We start from the raw sequence: 21,276 nt of genomic DNA, 5'->3' as shown, positions 1-21,276 counted from the left end.
ATAGCCATATAATGCGAAAATGATCTTACAATTCCCTTGATTGTCTCTTAAACTTTCTAAAATAACAACAAAAAGACTTTGCTTTAACAAAGTAAATAGGTTTTCAAGGAAATTGCAAAAGAGACTGATACATATCCTATGCCAATTGCCCAGGAAGTTCAGAAAAATTCTTCCATATAACACTTTTGCCTTCAAATTCCAAAGAATACATCACCACTATAAATAATATCCTTTTATGCTGCAAATCTGCAAGATAAGATGACTCTCACCCTCTATTCCCACCCCTCCCCCCAACTTTTTTCCTTTTCTTTATGGAGAAAAATCCTTGAGGTGATTTAAGTATAACTTTGTCAGTTAATATTTGTCAAAGTATATAGTCATACTGGGTAAAGTTAAAGAATTTGTTGGCCATATAAGTATCAAACTGTAGGGGCGCCTGGTGGGCTCAGTCAGTAGAGCATGTGACTCTTGATCTCAGGGTTGTGAGTTCAAGCCCCCTGTTGAGTGTAGAGATTACTTAAAAATGAACATTTTTTTTTAAAGTATCAGCTGAGAGTAACTTTGGAAAAAAGAGATAATCAAATTATGACACCGCTATACTTATAATGAAGAACATACAAGCATTTAAAATTATCACTTTGATTTGATACTCAGTCCACAACTGATATCTGTTATTGTTTTATATATATGTACATGTGTATGTATGTATACATACACACACACGTATGTATGTATATGTGTGCGTATGTGCACACATGATACATAATAGAATACTTATTATCTGACGCTGTGCAGAGGAGAGCGGATATTCCTGGCAACTGTAGATTTAAAGTGATCTTGCTGTTTATTTTTCTAACATTAATAGAGAATATCAGCATTCATTTTCTCTTTTTGCATAGATAATTGAAAAGAATATATTCTTTTCTTCAAAAAGAGAAAGGCTTTAAGAATTCTAAAGTTCAAGTTTTTCTCAGAGGGCATCTGACCTGACTCACAGTGGAATTATTATGGACTTCATCTTTACTCTGCACGGACAGTGCCCTGAGACAGAAATCTTCAGCCCAGATTTTCTTCGAGAGGCAGGGCAGGGATTGCAAATGGAGTCCGAATCCAGGAAGAGCCATTACGACCACATTGCTTGTTAGGCATTTCAGTCCCGATAAGAAGAACAGACTCAGAGAATGAATATCCGACTAAAAGAGGGAGGGTAAATGAGAGGCGGTTGTTAACACTTCTTTCTTTTTGACAACAGTAATAATAAATCTCCTTTCTAGTGTTAAAAGCCTGCAATCTGTTCATTCATTTCACAAATATTTTTTTGAGCATCTGGATTGCAATTACCATGAAGTCCAGCAGGATAACGTGAGACCTCATCACTAGATAGGAATGTGTGTGTACATACATACACCAGTTAGTGTCTGTGTGTGTGTCCACATGTGTTGGTGGCAGGGCAGGAAACTGCCACAGCGGTTCATGAGCAAACTGCAGGGGAAATGAAAGCTTATTCTTATAAGTATATTAACATACATTAACCTGGAAAGTAAATTTAGGTAAAGGAAGTGCAGTACTCCTACATATTATCGATCATGATTACTGTTTTCTTCTCTTTTCTAAAATGGCTTGGGATCGGCATCAACTTTCTGCGTATCAACAAAGAAATTGATTTTGAATTATAAAGTATGTACCTTATTATAACAGAATTTATTAGATTTAAGGGTTCACTTACTTTTAGTAAGTAGAAAAGCAATTAAAAAAAAAAAAAACCACTGACACTCCAGGGAGACTTCATAATAAAAAGCCCACACCTCATTATTTTGCCATAACAAAAGTCTTCACTCACTGGAAACGCCAAGCCCTCCAGATCTTCAGCACACTCTGGCATGTTGAAGGATACTCTTATAAATGCAGGAATCTCTAGGAGTACTACCTTTTGGAAAGTAGAAGAGAAAAAGGAATTCCATAATGTGACACAACAAAATCCAACCAAAGGGACATTTTTCTCAAGTCTGCTGTGATATCTGTGCCCTGAACATTTGTGGAGAATCAGCCTATCAGACACTACAAAGTACGTGGAGGTAGATTGACTGTAGGGATATACGAAATCCAGTATCTAGCAACAGAGAAATATAGCAAAAAGCATTGGCGTGTGCTTTCAGGCAAAATAAGTGATTATGTTTTGTACAGACATGTCAGATGCCCAGAGCCTGCCTTAAGGGTTTCAGAACGGTACATTGTTTTCATCCTCTGTTGTAATGTTGGCCCAACAAAATAAAACTCACACACTTAAAGTTTCAGGTTGACTAAGCCCATATGACATTTAACTCATTCAAATAATAACCATCATCAACAACGATGAGGACAATCACCTAGGTCATGATGTTAAAAGACCTTGAAAAAAATTAATAAAATGAAATAAATAAGTTTTCTTCCTCCAAAATAAAAACTATATTCCAGGTGTTAAACTGCTATGGAAATCATAAAAAAAAAATGTTAATAGGAAAAACACACAACCCATCAATAAAAACCTAAAGCCAAATAATCTTGAGCCAAGAATCAATTGCAAGCCATGATAGAGCTATTGAGGTTTTTTAAAAGTCACTTCCTGAAGAAACAGATATTTGGCAAAGAGATGGCCGAGCCTAAAACAATCTTAGTAGGTATGCATAGTTTTTGAATAGATGCTACCAATAGAGGTAGCAGTCAGTAATCCCTCTTACTTTCTCTCTCTCTTCTTCCCTCCCTCTCTCTCTCCCTTTCTCTCCCTCCCTCCCTTTCTTCTCTCCCTCTCTCACCTTCCCTCTCCCCCCTCTCTCTCTCTCTCTCTCTCTCTCTCTCTCTCTCACACACACACATGCGTGCACAAGATTGCAAACTAGATTCCCAAATATATTAACCCTTTAAGGTTTTCCTTTCCATTATTCTCTTTCTGCTGAGTTATTTTCCCCACAATTATTTTCTCAAGAGATATTCTTTGAACTAGGCAACCAATGAAATCACATAAATATACACCCACATAGAGAAACACAGACTTTTTTTGTCCCTCGGTTTTTGCCTCCTACCCATACTGGTTCTCTCTCTAAAGCAGTCTTTTATAATGTTATTCAAATAACAGGCCACCAGAAATGGTTGCCTCTCAGAGCGCACCTGTGTCTTTCATCAACTCTAATGGAAATTCTGGGAGCAGCCTACCGCTGCTAGGTTCAAGAGTCAAAGAGGGGACAGGGTTTTATGAATTTTTCAGATTGCTGACCAAGAAATATAGTTCATTTCCTACATTATCGACACCATTTAAAAGTGAAGGTCATAATATTTCTGGAACAGAAATTTGGTAACTTTAAAAATAAACAATAGCTTACTTTTATTTCAACACTTTCTCCGGTGTTTAAAAGGAAATACATTATCGAGGCCTTTTGCCAACAATTTTTTGGTAATAAAATAAATAAAAGCTAGTGTGTTGCATAATTCCTTTGCCAGTAAGGAATGAATAAATATAATCTATAATTTCAATACCCTATTCTTTTTTTATTTTTTAAAGATTTTGTTTATTTATTGGACAGAGAGATACAGCGAGGGAGCGAGGGAACACAAGCAGGGGGAGCGGGAGGGGAAGAAGCAGGCTTCCCGCCGAGCAGGGAGCCCGATGTGGGGCTCGATCCCAGGACCCTGGGATCATGACCTGAGCAGACGCTTAACGACTAGCCGCCCGGGCACCCCTCAATACCCTTTTCAACACTAGTTACAGATTTTCCGCACCACTGGTGGCTTATTTCATCCTCACACAGACAAATGCGTACAAGACAAGCCATTGTCCCCACAGCATTTTCTTATTATCTTGCTGAAATGTGGTGAAATGCATTACAGTTTCAGGTGACTTCAGGAATGTGGAGAAATACTTTGCCCATTCCCTGAGAAAAAGCTTCGTTATTTTCTTCATATGAATTCTGCTCCCAGTGATTGACTCTTGTATTAGCGTTTTGAGACCAAAAACTTTTCAGCAGACTGTTTTTCTAGGGTAAAGCTTTACTTATCACAGTCTGCGTTTTCTTCACTCGGGCCCCATTGCCACTGGTTAGAAGGAATAGGTGATTTTGAAAGTTTCTAATCAACAATGGCTACTTGCCTCAATTTGGCTAAGGCATCCTCCTCTGACCAAAGGAAGAATCTTCAAATCACTGATGGCTGGCAGCCCCAAAGGGTGCATAGATGAAGATCCAAGATCAACTTAGGGTATTTTGTGCTGTATATTACTTTACCACATTTCTACTGGGTCAGCTGTGCGGGGAAGCAGTTGGGTGTACTTACAAATAAAGTTTGAAGGTACCTAGATTTCCATGTACCCATTCAGAGATGCAGAGATGATAACCCTGCCTGTGCCTTTTGAAAAGAGCAGCAGTAGTCATCCTACTTAAGGAGAATCACAAGGGCCTTCCTCCCTTTCAGTCACCTCCTCTCCTGGCCATCTCCCGCCATGGACCCACCCAGACCAAAGCCACTGTATACAGAGACAGCGCCCATCCCTAAGACAAGAAATTGTCTTATGTACTGCCACAGTGACCCTGTTTCATTTCCTAAAGATCAGAGACCAACTCCACTTTGGACTGGTGCAACAAATCCCCAGGACAAAATGGCAAAACCAAAAGCGAAGTTTCGTCCTATGTTTAGTCCCAATTATGAGACACAAATCTTGACATACTCCTGCCTGTGCTTGTGACATTTGACAGGTAAGAGTCTCCTCAAGTCGGGGTTATTTATTTTAAGCTATAAATGTGACATCTTGTGGGCTCTTCAATGTCAATGGATATAGCTATTTAAATACAAATTACTATACTGAAGGTAATATTGTGAAAAAATGAGTAAGGCGGGAGCATGACCTCCCAAGATACAGCTTGAGCCTTTAGACTTAGTAACTCCCAGAAACTTAGAAACCCAAGTTTGAGAAACACTGCATTTAAAATTAAAAGTTGTCCTTTAGAGAACCATTCAGCACAAAGTCGTTCGTGAGGACAATGGAATACGCCCAGCACTGACAGCAGCGAGGGGAAAGGGGTAGGGGGTTGTGTCTGTTCTTGCCTTCCTCCTCTCCTCCACTCCTCCTCTCCCATCCTGCTGCTGTCTCCGAGAAGGGGTGCGGTCCCCGTCACTGTCGTTCCTCTAAAATAGCTGTTGTTCACTCTGTTAAGGCAGGTTTTGTCTTGGGTCTCCTTGGTGGAGTTTTTGCATCCCCCAACGCAGATGCTCTTGCAGCTGACTTCTTTTAAAATCCCCTTTGTGGTTCACACCACACAAACTCCTGTTGAGGTCCCCTGCCCTCCAGAGAGGGACCCGTCTGTTCACTCAAGCACATCTCGTTCGTCTGTGCAATATCCTCAGCCCATGAAATCACATACCCTTCCTTCCCAAATGGCATGTTTTTCTACTGCCCTTCCTCTTTGCGGCGCTGATGGATTAACTCCTGCCAAACTCCGGCCTTTAGAATTCTTAAGGCAAGAGTCATGCAAGAGTCTCTCCACCAGGAGGAGAGAGGAAAAGCCACTCACAGGCTCACATGCACTCACATACGTATGTATTCCTGATGTATGTCAAAGAAAACTTCAAGAAATCTTTATTCCTTTTAGACTGTTGGAAATTACCGTCCCTACACTTTATGGATGCAATGAGGATTCTATCACCCACTGTTCTCAGCTGAAATTCTGTGAAAACAAGGAAAGCAACATTCCCTTTCTACTTTACAGGCCTGGAAGTTATCGTAAAGCAAAAATGAGACCGGAATTCTTCATACATATAGCATTCACTGATACAGAGGAAAAACCATTGGACAAGCAAGAACATCACCATTCACACACTGTCTCCGTGTCTTCCCAGCTGCACTCCTGGGTAAGAGTAGCTTTACTTCAGTAAACTTCCTGTTACTCAGCTAGAAAATGAAAAACACACATATACACATACATCTAGAGTATCTGGGACAGGATATCTAGACTATTTAGAACAATATCTCCCTTATCATCAAATTGAATGCTACAAATTAAAGCATTTTATGAGAAAGACATTGCTAAATCATCACCTCCTTAAATGCAGGGACCACGTCCCATTTCCATTTCCATAGCAAGGGCTCAAATGTTCACCAAATGGATAAGTTTTTGAATGAACTTAAAGTGGAAGACATACTAAGACGGCAAGGATGTGAGTGACACCCAAATACCTCTGCGTCCTAATGCCCAGAACTCGTGACTAGGCTTTGTTGCGTACAGAAAGAGAGTTAAGGTTGCAGATGGGATTAAGATTGCTAACCAGCTGACCTTAAGACAGGAAGAGTGTCCTGGGTTATCCAAGTGGGGCCAATGTAATCTCCAAGCTCTTAAAAGTGGAAGAAACCATGACAGGCTGGGAAATTTTTCAGTGCTTGCCATACCCCAATTTTTCTTTCACCTGCAATGAAATTGATGAAAGTGGTTAATTTTCAGTTTCATTCCTGAAACACAGCCCTACAAGATTCTGTCCCGTGATGGGTATACTCTATCCGTATATGCATGCAACAGCAGAAGGAAACTGAAGCACATGATGTTTTGCCAAATTCTTTGTTGCACACGTACAAACATGTGCGTGTGTGTGTATCCGGCAAATTGCGCATGCCTACCCAGCCACATCAGTGAGGAGAACTAGCCTGTGGCCCAGAGCTTTCTATCTTTCTTCCCTGCCATGCTCAGCATGTCTCTCATCTGCAGACTAGTTCCCATTGTCACAAGCTGGCTGCAGCCTTCTCAGGACCCCATTCAGACACAACAGCACTGAGCAGAAGGAGAGGGACCGTTCATCTGTGTGCCTCTGATAATAAGAGAAGAGCCTTTTCTCCAAGAACCCGAAGGCTTCTCACATCTCACTGGGCAGAAATACAGGGACATGCCCACATCAGATTCAATAACTGACAAGGATACTGGATCGCAATGACTGGCTTAGATCAATTAGAATTCATTGCCGGGGCCTGGATAGTGTGTCTTTCTCAAGTCACATGAGTTGGGGCTACACACTGGATTACAATAAAGGCTCTACAGCAGGAGAAAAGGTAGGAACAGCTTTTAGGTAGGCAAACAAGATTTTTTTTTTCTGGTAACACTTCTTGAAACTTCGACATGCTTCCCAACGTGTAGGGAAGAACACCAACTGCAATTGTCCACGGCCAATCTTAGATCATCTCGACTAGCCTATAATGCTATCCCATCCCAGGAAGAGGGTGAAACTTCACTTTAAACGGTGCTAAATTAACTGATTCCATTTAGTCTGCTTTTTATGGGGCTAGAGAAGAAATAAGGTGGGAGCCACAATTCATTTCTTCTGAGAAATTGGGCGATTATACTCACAACCTACTCTGAAAGAACACACACAGTGGCCTGCTATGTACGCTCCCTTTCGTGTATGCCATCAAAGTTTCTGCTGGCCACTTCAGGACAACTCTCAAGACGGCACAAACCTAACAGTAATCACACATTGCTTGTTTTAGATAGAAAAATATATTGTAAAGCAATCTAAGCAATCTTTCATCTAACAAATATTTATTGAGCTCCTATTACATTCTCTTGCCTGGGGCTATATGGTAATAATGATTGGCAAAAACATACATAATTCATGACCTTGTGGAGCTTGAGTCCAGTAGGGAAGACAGGCAATGTTGGCTAACAATAATAATAGAAGCAAATGTAAAATTATCACTGATAAGTGCCAAGAAATAGATGCAAGGTGGGTCCACAAAGGCACACTCGAGGAGGTAAAGCTGGAGCTTATCTTGTGGGAAGATAGGAGCCAACTTGGTAAGTAGTGGAGGGGCAAGAGAGTAATCCAGATAGAAGGAGCCTCATGTGAGATTATTCTGTGGCAAGAGAGAGCATGGCCAGAGAGGTTAGAGCATAGATGAGTGAGGGAGGTGGTGCAGGAGAAAGTCAGAGTTTTAAGGGAGGGGCCAGATCATACAGGCACAGGTGACTTATGTTTAGAAATGGAGTCTTTATCCTAAATAGAAAGGGGAATTTCTGAAGTGTCTTGTCCAAGGAGTGGTATCATCAGATTCATATTCTGCCAGGGTGAAGGTCAGATTGCATACAAGAAGGTCACTTTTAAGGCCAATAATGCAATATACCACGTAAAAAATTGTGTCTAGACTATGGTAGAAACTGATAGAAGAATTCAAAAGATGCTCCAGCGGTAAAGATGTCAGAATCCAGTGGTAGATAGGATGAGAGATAGACTAGCATGTCCAAATGCATGGTGGTACCAGTCAATGCAAAGGGAACGGGGAAATAGGACTTGGGATGGAGGGGCTATCCAAAATACACGAAGGTCTCATACAACTCAATAACAAAACAAAACAAAACACGGTCTGATCTTAAAATGAGTAGAGGCTCTGAATAGACATTTTTCCAAAGAAGACATACAGGTGGCCAACAGCTACTTGAAAAGATGTTCAACATCACTCATCATCAAGGAAATGCAGATCAAAGCCACAGTGAGATATCACCTCACATCTGTCAGAACCGCTATTAAAAAGAAGACAAGAGATAACAAGTGTTGGTGAGGACATGGAGAAAAGGGCACCCTTGTACACCGTTGGCGGGAATGTACATGGGTGCAGCCACTGTGGAAAACAGTGTGCAGGTTCCTCAAGAAGTTAAAAATGGAACTACCATATGATTCAGCAATTCCACTTCTGGGTATTTATCCAAAGGAAACAAAAGCAGCAACTTGAAAAGATAGATGCATCCCCATGTTCACTGAAGGATTATTTATAATAGCTGAGCTATGGATACAACCTAAGTGTTCATTAATGGATGAATGGATAAAGAAGATGTGATATATAGATATAGATATCCACTATATATATATAGAATGTGGGAAGTTATTCAGCTGTAAAAAGGAAGGAAATCTATCCCATTGCCATGACACGGATGGCCCTTGAGGGCACTGTGCTAAGTGAAATAGCCAGACAGAGAAAAACAAATACTGCATGATCTCACCTATATGTGGAAGCGCAAAACTGGTGACTTCAGTGAAAGGTGTTGAGAATACCTCTGTCGAGCCAGAGGCTACATAGGAATGGACTGGGCAGTAAGTGGGAGGTGAGGAAGTGGATGCTGTGACTCCAAGTCTTCTCTGAAGGAGTCTGAGGGTGGAGGAGAGAGATACAGAAGGGTAGCTGAAGCAGTGTATGAGAACCAACTCTAGTTATTTTAATGGGAGAGTCTTTAATATATTTAAAAGCTAACAGGAGGATTCAGTGAGAAGTAGAATGAAGTTACAAGACAGAGAAGGGGTTATTAATAGTGTAGTAAAGAACTGGACAAAAAACGGGAAGATGGAATTTGAAATACAAGTGGGGGGACTGGCCATTGAGGAAAGAGAAATCTAAGCTGGGAATGGTAAGAGTAGAGGCCCAGGGTACTGGGAGGAGCAGAGCGTGAGGAACCTGTCTGTGCCAGTGAGGTTCAAAGTAGTGGAAAGTGACGACCACGTGATCTGGAACAAGGGAAGGCTGTGGTCAGAAGGTGAAATGCTGTCATTTCTGCCTCTGGAGGTGAGGTGACGGATGATGGCAAGACGGAAGTTACGACACTGAGAGTGACTATTCACGTGGTGTGCAGAGCACCTGCGTGAGAGAACGCTGGACCGGAGGGGCTGCCATCATTAATTGTACCAATGTTGAGTTGTTGAAACTTCAAATAATGTTAGGATAACATCTTCTCTGATTTACAGGTGCATGTTCTTTAAGAAATATTCCTTTTCCTAACGTCCGTAGTTGTTTCTGGAATAGTCTGTCTTATTTTCTAATTGTATGAAATGGAAATTTAACTTCCAATATACGAGCTAACTTTTCAGATGTTGAGCCTCTTCAGCCCACTAAGAATGGATTATTCTCTATCTCATTTCCTAAAGAGCCATAGGAGGATTAACAGGGTGGAAATTATGCCTAAAAGTCAAGCTTCTTACCTGGTTTTTGGTTCATAACCACTCAATCAGAACCTTTCTTTCCACAGCTTTGCCGTCAAAGTAAATGTTAAATGCTCTGAGAATGCTGTCCAAAATAGTGTAGAAATTGTCAGTGTCAGACTGCGATGAACCACATTCAATTCTCTCAAACTAAAGCCATCTAGTTTTCATAGCAGGGGAGATATTTTATTAGTCTGTTTCCAAGTTTTCCACAAGACAAGCACAGTCATTATGTTAATATAATGGGTTGAACCTTTATCAAATAAACTTAGAGAGCCTAAAATATATGAGTATATAATTAAACTTTGCAGTATTGCTGTTGAGCTCTACAAAAGCTTCTGATACCTCGTACCAAGAAGGTTTACCCAGAAGAACTCTTCCCTTCATATATTCTTCTCCAGATTTGGCAAGAGACAGCTTCCCAGGCACTCACAACAGAACACTTGTTACCTCTGTGAAATGGAAGCTAATGAAAGTAGCTACATCTAGAGCTTTCCTTATTGGCACAATTATATGACCACATGAGTATAAGGAAGCATGCCCAATCCCCACTTTGAACACAAAGATTTCAGCCCCAAGATTTCTGTTGAATGTCCCATTTCAGGATTCTGAGCAAGTCCTACATACAGTGGGTCAAGGGAAATCCAGTCACATTTGGTGATGGGGTGGGGGAGGTGCAGAGGGAGGGATGGAAGGAGGGAGAGGGAAAGCGATTGATTTTAGGTCGGGAGACTCTGAGACCAGAAATTCTTCTCAAGTCAACCTGCCCACCGTTATGCTTACCCATGGAAGTAAATGGCTAAAAAGAACAGGAAATACTAGAGGGTAACAACGGGTCAAACCTGTAATTCTCTCCATGAGATTTTCCTCCTAGGCTGAATATCTCCAAACTTAGATCTAGTCCTTATGCATAATTACACACTGTGCATTTTCACTGTATTTAGTAGATTAGTTCTTACTGCATTGGGAACATTGGCCTGGGGCCGTGTTACAGTCCTGACAGTTTCCTAGGAAGATATAATGGACATGGGTTACATTTAAAATCTGTCCATAAACATTTTCTTTTGAGTACTGCACCTTCGGTGGTCCCCATAATTCTTACGCAGTGGTCAGCCAGGTGGGCACACAACCCAGACCAACCAATGAGGGTCCTTTGTAGGAATACTGGGAAAGAGACGAATGGCTTCTGAGACTGAGCTATGAAAATCATGAAAGTCTAATGCTGCTGGGACAATCTTCCCGGCACCCTGGACAGATGTGAGGGAGAATGAAGACAACAGAAAAAATAAAAATAGAAAGAGGCAACAGTGGAGCATCTATATGCAGCTGTCTAGAGTCATTCAAACCCTGAACTTTTAAGTCTTAGGCGTTGATAAACTCCCTTTTGCTTAAGCAACTTTGCACTGGGTTTCCATTACTTATAACCCAAAGGGGTTGGACTGATGAAGAGGAGGAAAACAGGCGATGAAGGGAGGGTGAGGAGAGGAAGGTCTTAGAACTACAGCTAGACAACAACCTTACAACAGCATTTATGACAGGAAGGTGGCTGGTTCCCCAGCGGTTCCCTTCATTTGTCTTCTGTAGGCCCAGGACAGTTTGCCAAACCAGAATATGTTAACAGAGTTAGGTCAGAGCTGAGAAGTGGGTGGAATTGCCTTCTACTTTTTGCTTCTGCCTTAGGCATGCTTCTCCTTCTCTGATCTCTTCCGTCTCCTTCCTCAAACACACCCTCAGTCCACCCCTCACTTCAAAAGATCATTTGTAGGAGAGTTGGACGCTCAGCACAGCTGCCATTCTTACCCTCTTTCTCATCCTAGCCTATATTCTCTGCCAACTCATACTCTTGGACCAGACACTTGGGAACTCCTGGCCAAGACCACTTTGCCTCTGACTTCTCTTCTCTTTACATCTGACTCAATTTAAGTTGCCCAATGCCTTTTTCACTTGTAAAACCCCCAGAGACACTCCTTTCCCTCCTGTTGAGATTCCAACCATTTAAATCACACCCCTGTAACAAAGGAGGCTTCCATATGCTATAGCATTGGCCTTTACAGCATTTGTTTATTCTAGTACACACACACACGTAAGCGGATCAAAACATTCGTATGCTAAGGGAAATATAACTTAAAAATGATATGGCCCTTGTATATATTTCAACCTGGAGATTACTCCTTCCTCAGTCTAGTCCACATACACTGGTCCAATGGTGGACCGGATGTCTCAGGTCCATGACAATCAGCACATCACATTCCCCTGCCCTTGGAGCTTGGTTGGTGAGTGGACCTATGAGTGATTCCCAGATCTCTAAATAAAGGGCCTGTGTTCCCACTACACTTGAATCTTGAACTCTTCTGGGTCTAGAACTGCCTTAGTCATCTTGCCACAAAGAGAGAGCCTAGAAGTTCCAGGGGACTGTGACAGGAAGCTTGCACATAAACCAGCCCAGTGCGAGGCAGGGGCCGGGGGTCAGATATCAAGCCCTAATGATGTTGTTTGAGCCCAGAATCCAATTGTTCCGAAAGCCAGGCTATCTGGGGACTTTTCAGTTGAATGAGAAAGTTTCATCTCTGCCTTAAGTCCTTTGGAACAGTTCTAACACTTGTAAACTAATGTGGAAAGCAATTAAAACAGACAGGCTTCATCAATGCCATCTCATCATTCCTGGGCCCTATCCCAAACTCACCAGGGCTTAGAGTCTCACAAGGATGTCACAGCTTCAAGTTGCTTTAAAGGCAACATCACAAAAAAGGTGATCATGGAATGTTTAACCAAAATCTATTTTGTAGTCATTTTGAGAAATCTGAATATTTTTTATAGGATAATCTAGAAAAACTAGCAGGAAGCAGTTAGATACAATCTGCTTTGATTCTGGGCCTTGGCCATCCAAACTCATAAATGCGTTACAATTCTGGTAACGAAGACAAGACATACATATAGCCAGATCCCAAAGCATGTAAATAGATTTCTAGTATTTATTGCTTTTTAGTTGCTGGCTTATACTCATTTATATGAGTTTGTATGAGAAAATGCTCATAAAATTGCCAGTATGAGGCTTTGAGTTTGAAACTTACTCTGTAATTTAACATTTGTGAGCAAAATTACTGCAATATTCCCCCTTATTCATTAGTCACTCCCTCCACATTGAAGCTTTGTTACAAGCAATGCATATTATAAACCTTATTCCACCTACAAATTCTTAGTTAATGCAGTAACTCTAGTCTTACAGTCTATGAGCCTGTATGTGAGGGAAAGTTATAACCAAACGTCACCCAACAGCTTGTAATCTTGAAAAAAATGTAAAAAAAAAAGAAAAACAGCAGTGTCAAGCTTTTAAAAATGGGAAACTGGTGCCATCTTGTGGTTAAGAAGAAGTAAAAATAAAAATTTTATCACACTTTTTTCAATATATTAAAGAATCATTGCCAAAACCAGGCCCACCTTAAACAATCGTTTCCCTCCATGTTCTGAAATTCCCAGAGAAAGCCTCTTTATTCCTCCTTTAGAATATTGTTCATGTGGAGAGTTTTCCTTGACAATCAGACTCATTGCCATCTCAGCCAGGAAAATCTAATCTTCTGAAAAAATAGTTTCCATGATTATACTTTGGTGTTTGAATCAGAGACAGATCTTAATTCTGAATACTAAGATAATGCATTCAGGAAAACAGCTTTAAAATATTTTTTAGGCATTAACATGGTAATCAGCAAATGTCTTTGAGAGATAGTTCCAAGCACTAGAAACAACACGTGACTTGATTTTTTAAGAGTCCATGAAAGTACAGGTTGACTTCCAGAAAACAGAGTGCTATAAAAAGAAGTGTTAAAATCCTTCCCAGGAATGTCTGGACTGACCAAAGAAATATGATGATCATGAGCCAAAATGTCACCCCAAATGTCCACATCTTATACACTAGACTGAAGGAAAATGCCATGAGCTCACTAACATGCATCCTTACTTTGAATATAAAATGGTGCCATGGAAAGCAGAAGCAGGCCTTCCTCTGCATTATAAATGCAATCTGATACATCCATGGACATATCAGTCCATGAAGACTAAAGGGATCTCCCAATGAGCGATAATATTTGGGTGGTGTGCATTTATATTAGCATATAGGACCTCCTAGTGTAAGTTGATATAGTAATTTAAATAGATTGTTTAAATTTAATAATATACCTCAATAAGAAACACATTGGTACTTTATAGGACTACAAAGTAAATATACAGGGGTGCCTGGGTGGCTCAGTCAGTTAAGCATCTGCCTTCAGCTCAGGTCATTATCTCAGGGTCCTTGGATCTAGCTCCATATTGGGCTCCCTGCTCAGCCAGGAGCCTGCTTCTCCCTCTCCCTCTCCCCCTCCCTCCCCCCACCGTTCATGTACTCTCTTTCTCTCAGATAAATAAATAAAATCTTTAAAAAAAAAAAAGAAATTTGTAAATATACAAATTTGTACTACTTGACTGGTGGAATTATTGATAGGAACAATGAGAATAGAAATAGTAGTGGACTTTGAGGATGATTGTGGAGGTGACCACAGCAAGAAGAGAAAGAAAGAACTGAAGAGTGAAAGAGCCAGTGAGGGGAGAGAGAAGGAGAGCAAGAAGATATTACCTAAGCACGGGGTAAAATGGTTGTGTGGTGATCATCTGTGGCTGAGCAAATAAAGAGTAGTAACAGTAAACGCCCCATTTGTTGAACACTCACCATATGCCTGGTAGAATGTGAAGGTCTGATTGTGCAATATTGTATTTAATCATCTTTCAAAAAGAAAAAAAAAATAGGTAAACTTCCTAACACTACTAGAATTAGATGACTAGGTGGGATTTTTCACAGAATTTTTCTTTAACTTCAAAATTCCAGAGATGGCTTTTAATAAAAATGACATTCTTCATCAGAGTCTGGCATGGTGTCCATGCATTCACTCAACAAATATACCAGACTTTTTTTTAAAGGAGAGGCTGAAAGATTTCTAAATATTCTAAAGTTGGAATAAAATGGCCATATAAGCACAAATTTTTGAAATCTCTCTCTTTTTTTTTAAAGATTTATTTATTTAATTTAGAGAGAGAGAGTAAGCAGGAGGAAGGGCAGAGGGAGAGGGAAGGAGAGAATCTCAAGCAGACTCCCCACTGAGCTTGGAGCCTGACGTGTGGCTCAGTCCCACAAGCCATGAGATCACGATCCATGAGCTCACGACCTGAGCCGAAATCAAGAGTCAGATGCTTAACCAACTGAGCCACCCAGGCACCCTTCTTGAAATCCCTTTTGAAATCACTCTTGAAAGTGAATGACATGAACTTCAAGAGTAAAAACAGTGAGAAACAGGTCTTCCATGATATAACTTCCACGATGAAACAAACAAACAGAAACCGGTCCAATCTTATACCACAATCTGGCACCCAAGTAAGGCCAGAAATGGAAAAGTGACTACCTTCCAGGGAAGAGTATGTGAAGTAGCAGTAAGTGGGGAAATTCTGGAAGACCCCAGAGTGCCAGCAGGTCAGGGGTAGAAAGAGCCTAGGTGGTTTCCAGCCTCTTTCCCTGCTGGCAGGAAAGGGTCCAAGGCCTACCCTTGGAAGAGCCGCCAAATTTATCTTCCACTTTAGCCCAAGGAGAAAACGCTGAAGGGCCACAGCCCAATCACCGTTATTACGCTCCTGGCTGTGGAAGTAGCAGTGATTCAACTAAGAGAGGAAAATCCAGGACTGTTTTTTTCACATTTGAATGTGTCTGTAATCCAGCTACTTAAAAAATCTACGGCAAAAGGCATTTTCCATCTCCCAGATGGAAGAGTAAGTGATAATACAATCATCATTTCTTGTACTTTTCCTTTACCTTTGAATAGAAGGTGCTCCATTTTTTAAAATTTTATTCTAAATGTAGGTCTCTGGTTATTTTTTTTAGGTATTGTCTAAAAATTACTCCATGAGGCATTATTAGCATAGAGCTAATATACATTTATCACAGTGAAGAAAATATTTGTTGTAAGAAAATAACTGCCCTTCCATTCTCTTTTGTGGATCTTTCTGAGACGTTCTGGGACCTTTCTTACTGCTAAAAGAATGAGATTTTTGCTCTAGGCTCTGAAGTGGGACAGAATTGTATATTAATTGAATGACCTCAATGGCCATTTATGAATTTAAAGATGAACGTTCACTTCTGTTCTATTTCCTATTCCAAATTTTGCCCAGCTATATTGTCCAACATGGCCTCTCAGAGTTTCTGCAAGAGATTAAAATAACAACATTAAAATATTAAAATTAAATCAAACATTCCAAATTAAATTAAAATATTCCAAAAATCATGTCAACATATCATGATACTCCAAAATTAAATAAACCCTCCTCCCATTATTAATTTCCCAGCAATATAATTAAAAGATATAAATCTTAAAAAATTAGGGGAACCTGGGTGGCTCAGTCGTTAAGCGTCTGCCTTCGGCTCAGGTCATAATCCTGGGGTCCTGGGATCGAGACGCACATCGGGCTCCCTGCTCCGCAGGAAGCCTGCTTCTCCCTCTCCCACTCCCCCTGCTTGTGTTCCTGTTCTCACTGTGTCTTCCTTTGTCAAATAAATAAATAAAATCTTTTTAAAAAATGTTAAAAATTTAAAATCCAAAATCTTTTAGTTACAGTCCCAAAGGGCTAATGCGTGAAAAGATCCTGCTGTCCCTGGGCATTATGAATCCAAGAAATTAGAGTCCCAAATCTCAGTTTAAAGTCTCAAATCATTCTCCCCAACTTCTCACTCTGCTCAATTTCAGCTGGATGAATTTTCCATGTCTGCATTCTTTAAGCAGCTGAAGCCTGGACTGTCTTTCTCTAGAGTGGCAGCAGTTCAGGACTTCAGAAATTGTGTTTGTTCACTGCTACACAGTTCAGCAGGCTCACTGTGAAGGATCTAAAGCATGCAAAATTACACAGCAATTGTTTGTCACACCTACACATTCAAAAAAATAAGGCAATCCCCAAATCTTAGTATAGTTATCCCAAACATAATTATGTTCCAAATCTCAGCACTTAGTGTTGTCAAAAGCCATAATAGAACCTCAAAAGAATCTGAAAAATATTTCTTTCAACTTTACTAGTCAACCTATGTTGCTTGCCTGGGATCCATGAACATGACCCTAAAAACCAATTAGGATTGCACAAGAATGTTCATAGCATTATGCCTAACAGCCAAAAAAAAAAAAAAAATGTAAACAATCCAGGGGTGCCTGGGTGGCTGAGTCAGTTGAGTACCCAACTCTTGCTTTCAGCTAAGGTCCTGGTCTCAGGGTCACTAGATTGAGCTCTGCTAGGCTATGCGCTCAGCGGGGAGTCTGCTTCTCTCCTTCTCCCTCTCCCGCTGACCCTCCCCACCACGCTCTCTCTCTTTCAAATAAGTAAATAAATCTCTTTAAAAAAATGTAAACAATCGGGGCGGCTGGGTGGCTCAGATGGTTAAGCGTCTGCCTTCGGCTCGGGTCATGATCCTGGGGTCCTGGGATCGAGCCCTGCATTGGGCTCCTAGCTCAGGAGGGAACCTGTTTTCTGCCTCTACCCCTGCTCGTGTTCTGTCTCTGTGTATCTCTCTGTCTCAAATGAATAAATAAAATCTGAGGGGAAAAATGTAAATAATCCAATGCCATCAACTGATGAATGGATAAACAAATGTGGTATATCCATGCAATGAAAAATCATTCAGCTGTCAAAACGAATGGGAGTTGCTACATGCTATGATATGGATGAACCTTGAAAATATTATGCTAAAGTGAAAGTCAGTCACAAAGGCTACACACTGTATGATTCCATTTATATGAAATGTACAGAATAGGCAAATCGGTAGAGATAAAAAGTAGATTCATGGTTGCCAGGGGGTGGGAGAGAGAATTGTGATTGACTGCTAATAGGTGTGGGGTTTCTTTTTGGTGTGATGAAAATATTCTGGACAATATTCTTTTTTTTTTTAAGATTTTCCTTTATTTTTTGACAGAGAGAGAGACAGCAAGAGAGGGAACACAAGCAGGGGGAGTGGGAGAGGGAGAAGCAGGCTTCCCGCGGAGCAGGGAGCCCGACGCGGGGCTCGATCCCAGGACGCTGGGATCATGACCTGAGCCGAAGGCAGATGACTGAGCCACCCAGGCACCCCTATTCTGGAATTTGTTAGTGGTTTTAGTTAAGGGTAAACAGGTAATAGTAATAGTTAATATACCAAAAATTACTGATATGTACACTTTTAAACCATGAATTTTATTTATATATATAATATTTATTCATTCATTCATTTATTTTTAATCTCAATCATTTCATTTTTTAATTTTAATTCCAGTGTAATTAACATAGTGTTATATTAATTTCAGGTGTATAATATAGTAATCCAACACTTCTATACATTACTCAGTGCTCAACGTAAGTGTGCTCTTAATCCCCTTTGCCTATTTCACCCAACCCCCCACCCAACTTCCCTCTGGTAACCATCTGATTGTTCTCTAGAGTTAAGAGTCTGGCTTTTGTGAACGAGTCTTTTTATATCTCAGTTTTTAAAACCCTTGGGAGAACCTCTCAAAAGACGTTAAATTGGAAACCATGAGATTGACCACTTTTGTGGGACCAGGGTGTAGGAGGGGCTGGGATTCACTCATTTCTTTTCTCAGGGATTGTCATTTGAGATATTCCTGTCTCTCTCTTTTTTTTTTTTTTTCCTTAAAATTTGCAATGGAAGCAGTCCCAGGCATCAGATCCTGAGAAGAAGCTCTTCCCTTTCAGCATTTTCACTCAAGTTTAGACTTCCCCTTGAGTGCCATTTTTCTGCATTGGGGTGGGCTCCGACTTGGCGACGTAGCCTGCACTCTCTCCCATGAACTGGTATTTTTGGTCCTGAGCCACAATGGCGGCTGCCACTTGCTGTGGAATTTCTTAGGGCTGTGAACCCAGCTTCCCAGGGAATGTTCATCCCCAGAACTGTTTCAGCTGGAGAACCACTTTCAGCAAGTTCCTGAAATAAAGGGGCTTTTGATGAAGTGTGCCTCTAGAGGCCTCATGGGACAAAGCCCTGTGTCATTTCTACTCAAAAGAGACCGTGCATCCTAGGATTTGAGATGTTACAGGCTCTGTATATCAAAGTGGGGAATGATTCTTAAAGGTTGTTTATAAACCATGTATATCCATGGCTTAGCCCCTCCATAAGTTCCTCCCTTGGCTCTGAATTCAATTCAAAACAGCATAAAGAGGGGCGCCTGGGTGGCTCAGTCGGTTAAGCGGCTGCCTTCAGCTCAGGTCATGTTCCCAGGGTCCTGGGATCGAGCCCCGCATCGGGCTCCCTGCTCTGCAGGAGCCTGCTTCTCCCCCTCCCACACCTCCTGCTTGTGTTCCCTCTCTCGCTGTGTCTCTCTCTGTCAAATAAATAAATAAAATCTTTAAAAATAAAATAAAATAAAAGCAGCAAATAATTATCCCCAGTCAAGATGCTCTCGTCCATTTGAGTGAATCCTTGCCTCAGATGCACTTGTTACTGAGGCCCTGATGGCCCACTGTCTGCAGAGACCCTGGAAAGCTATTAAATACCAGTGTCACTCAAAATGAAACTGTAGTCATGCAAATTCTAAAGCCAGCCCCTACGAGGCACCATGACCACCCACCATTAGCTCAAGACCACCATCTAAAACAACCACTTACTTCCCTGTGGTCAAAGTGGCCATAAATTACAGTGACTCACCAATGTCAAAATCTAATGTTGCCTAGGACTTTAAGTGTTTGCCAGGGGTCATGAGAAGTTAGAAAGAAAGAAGAAATTATTACAATCTCAATGCACAAAATGGACCACTGCAAACTTCTAAGGACATGAATCCTCATGGCCTGGCTCTGCAAAAGCCACAGTCTGAATATCAGTTTGTTCGTGATACACAAAAAGAAATAGATAGCTTATCTGTAACTTCCTACATAACCCCAAAGCCTTCAAACCTTAACCAAATACAAAGCTCTCTCTCTCTCTATAATGATCTCAATGGCTTTAAAAATCTACGTCAAAATCCTACACTCCGAAACAGAATACACAAAAATGGTAATAACAACTGTCTTTAAGTGATTGGATGATGAGTGGTTTTTATTTTTGAATTTTAATCTCCAAAGTTTTTCTATAAAAATTACGATTATTTACACAATCAGAAAACTGCCTAACTGCCTCTATGTCATGGAAGAACCACACTTCCCACTCTCACCTCCAGAAGCCAAGGGATGATTATAATTCCGACACTTTCTAGAAAGTGCTGTAGCCTCCTGACATTGGAACGAGTCTGGATCTCCCAGTTGTATCCCCACTAGCCCAGTGGCCTCTATTTGTCCCATGAAGTTCTGGGGTTTAACATAGACTCTCTGAAATTATAAGCAAAACAAAAATAAAGCTAAGTGGCCAAACATTTGGTTTTTGTCTTCATTTACCAGATAGCCAGTAAGCTCACAAAAGCCTTGACTGTCTTCCAGAGAGAGTCGCGGAGAATAGACAACACGCCACAGTTGCACCTTCACTAGCTAAACAAGTCCACGAGATGGGGCTGTGATCATTTTCAATTTAGAACACTAGCTGTACTAGAAGAAATCTGAGCAGGCATTAAACGGATGTTTACTGTCATGGTGAAGTCTATAAAGATACATTTTAAAGTTAAAAGAATGTTTGACCAAACTAAATCAACTCCTAGCATGATGAAAAACATGCCCGTATATGCAAGTACACAGCCCCCATCCCTGGAACCAACACTTGGCAATGTTTATCAATGTATGGGTTAAAAAAAAAAAAAAAAAAAAAGTGAGCCATCTCCCCATCACCTAGAAAGAAAAGCAGTTGAGGCAATAATTTGAAATTCCCTTCCCTGCACTGCACGGGTAAACCAGCGCTCCTTCTTCTCAAGGGTCTTGGAGGAGAGGAGAGTGTCAGGGGCCTGCTTCCAGCCATACTGTCTCCTCTTCCTCATCTCTCAGACCCTCCTCAACTTTTCCCACCAAGCCACGGACACTGCTTTTGCCCTCCTGGTTACCAGATTCGATGGGTACTTTCTTGCCCTCAACCGCATTCAATATGGACCCCACTTTCTTTCTGCCTTCACATAGTCCTGGGTGCTCCTCCCTTTTGGACAGTTTCTCCCTGGCTCCTTGGCTGGCTTCCCTCACTGCTGAAGCAATGAAGGTTGCAGTACTTCAGAGCTCAGTTCTGGTCCTCTTCCCCATACAAACTCTCTGCGAGTGACTTCGTCCAGTTACATAGCTTTAAAGACCATATACTTACACTGATTTATATTTCCGGGGCAGACTTTCATCCACGTTCCGGTCTCA

At 41.0% G+C, this 21,276-nt stretch overlaps 1 long non-coding RNA gene across 1 annotated transcript; it reads left to right on the top strand.

The window, feature by feature from the left end:
• Window positions 1-3,840: 3,840 nt before the first annotated feature.
• On the top strand, window positions 3,841-20,364 carry LOC112817379 (uncharacterized). The gene is made up of 4 exons (XR_003206387.2): window positions 3,841-4,227; window positions 4,575-4,721; window positions 5,733-5,874; window positions 18,674-20,364. It is a non-coding gene; the product is annotated as an uncharacterized lncRNA (long non-coding RNA).
• Window positions 20,365-21,276: the final 912 nt, after the last annotated feature.

Source organism: Callorhinus ursinus, unplaced genomic scaffold (assembly GCF_003265705.2).
Source record: "Callorhinus ursinus isolate GAN/ISIS: 27379988/994484 unplaced genomic scaffold, GSC_fseal_2.0 scaffold400, whole genome shotgun sequence".
In the NCBI taxonomy this organism is placed as follows: Eukaryota; Metazoa; Chordata; class Mammalia; order Carnivora; family Otariidae; genus Callorhinus; species Callorhinus ursinus.
Note: the sequence above shows the minus strand (reverse complement) of the source record. Positions and strands in the feature narration are given on the sequence as shown.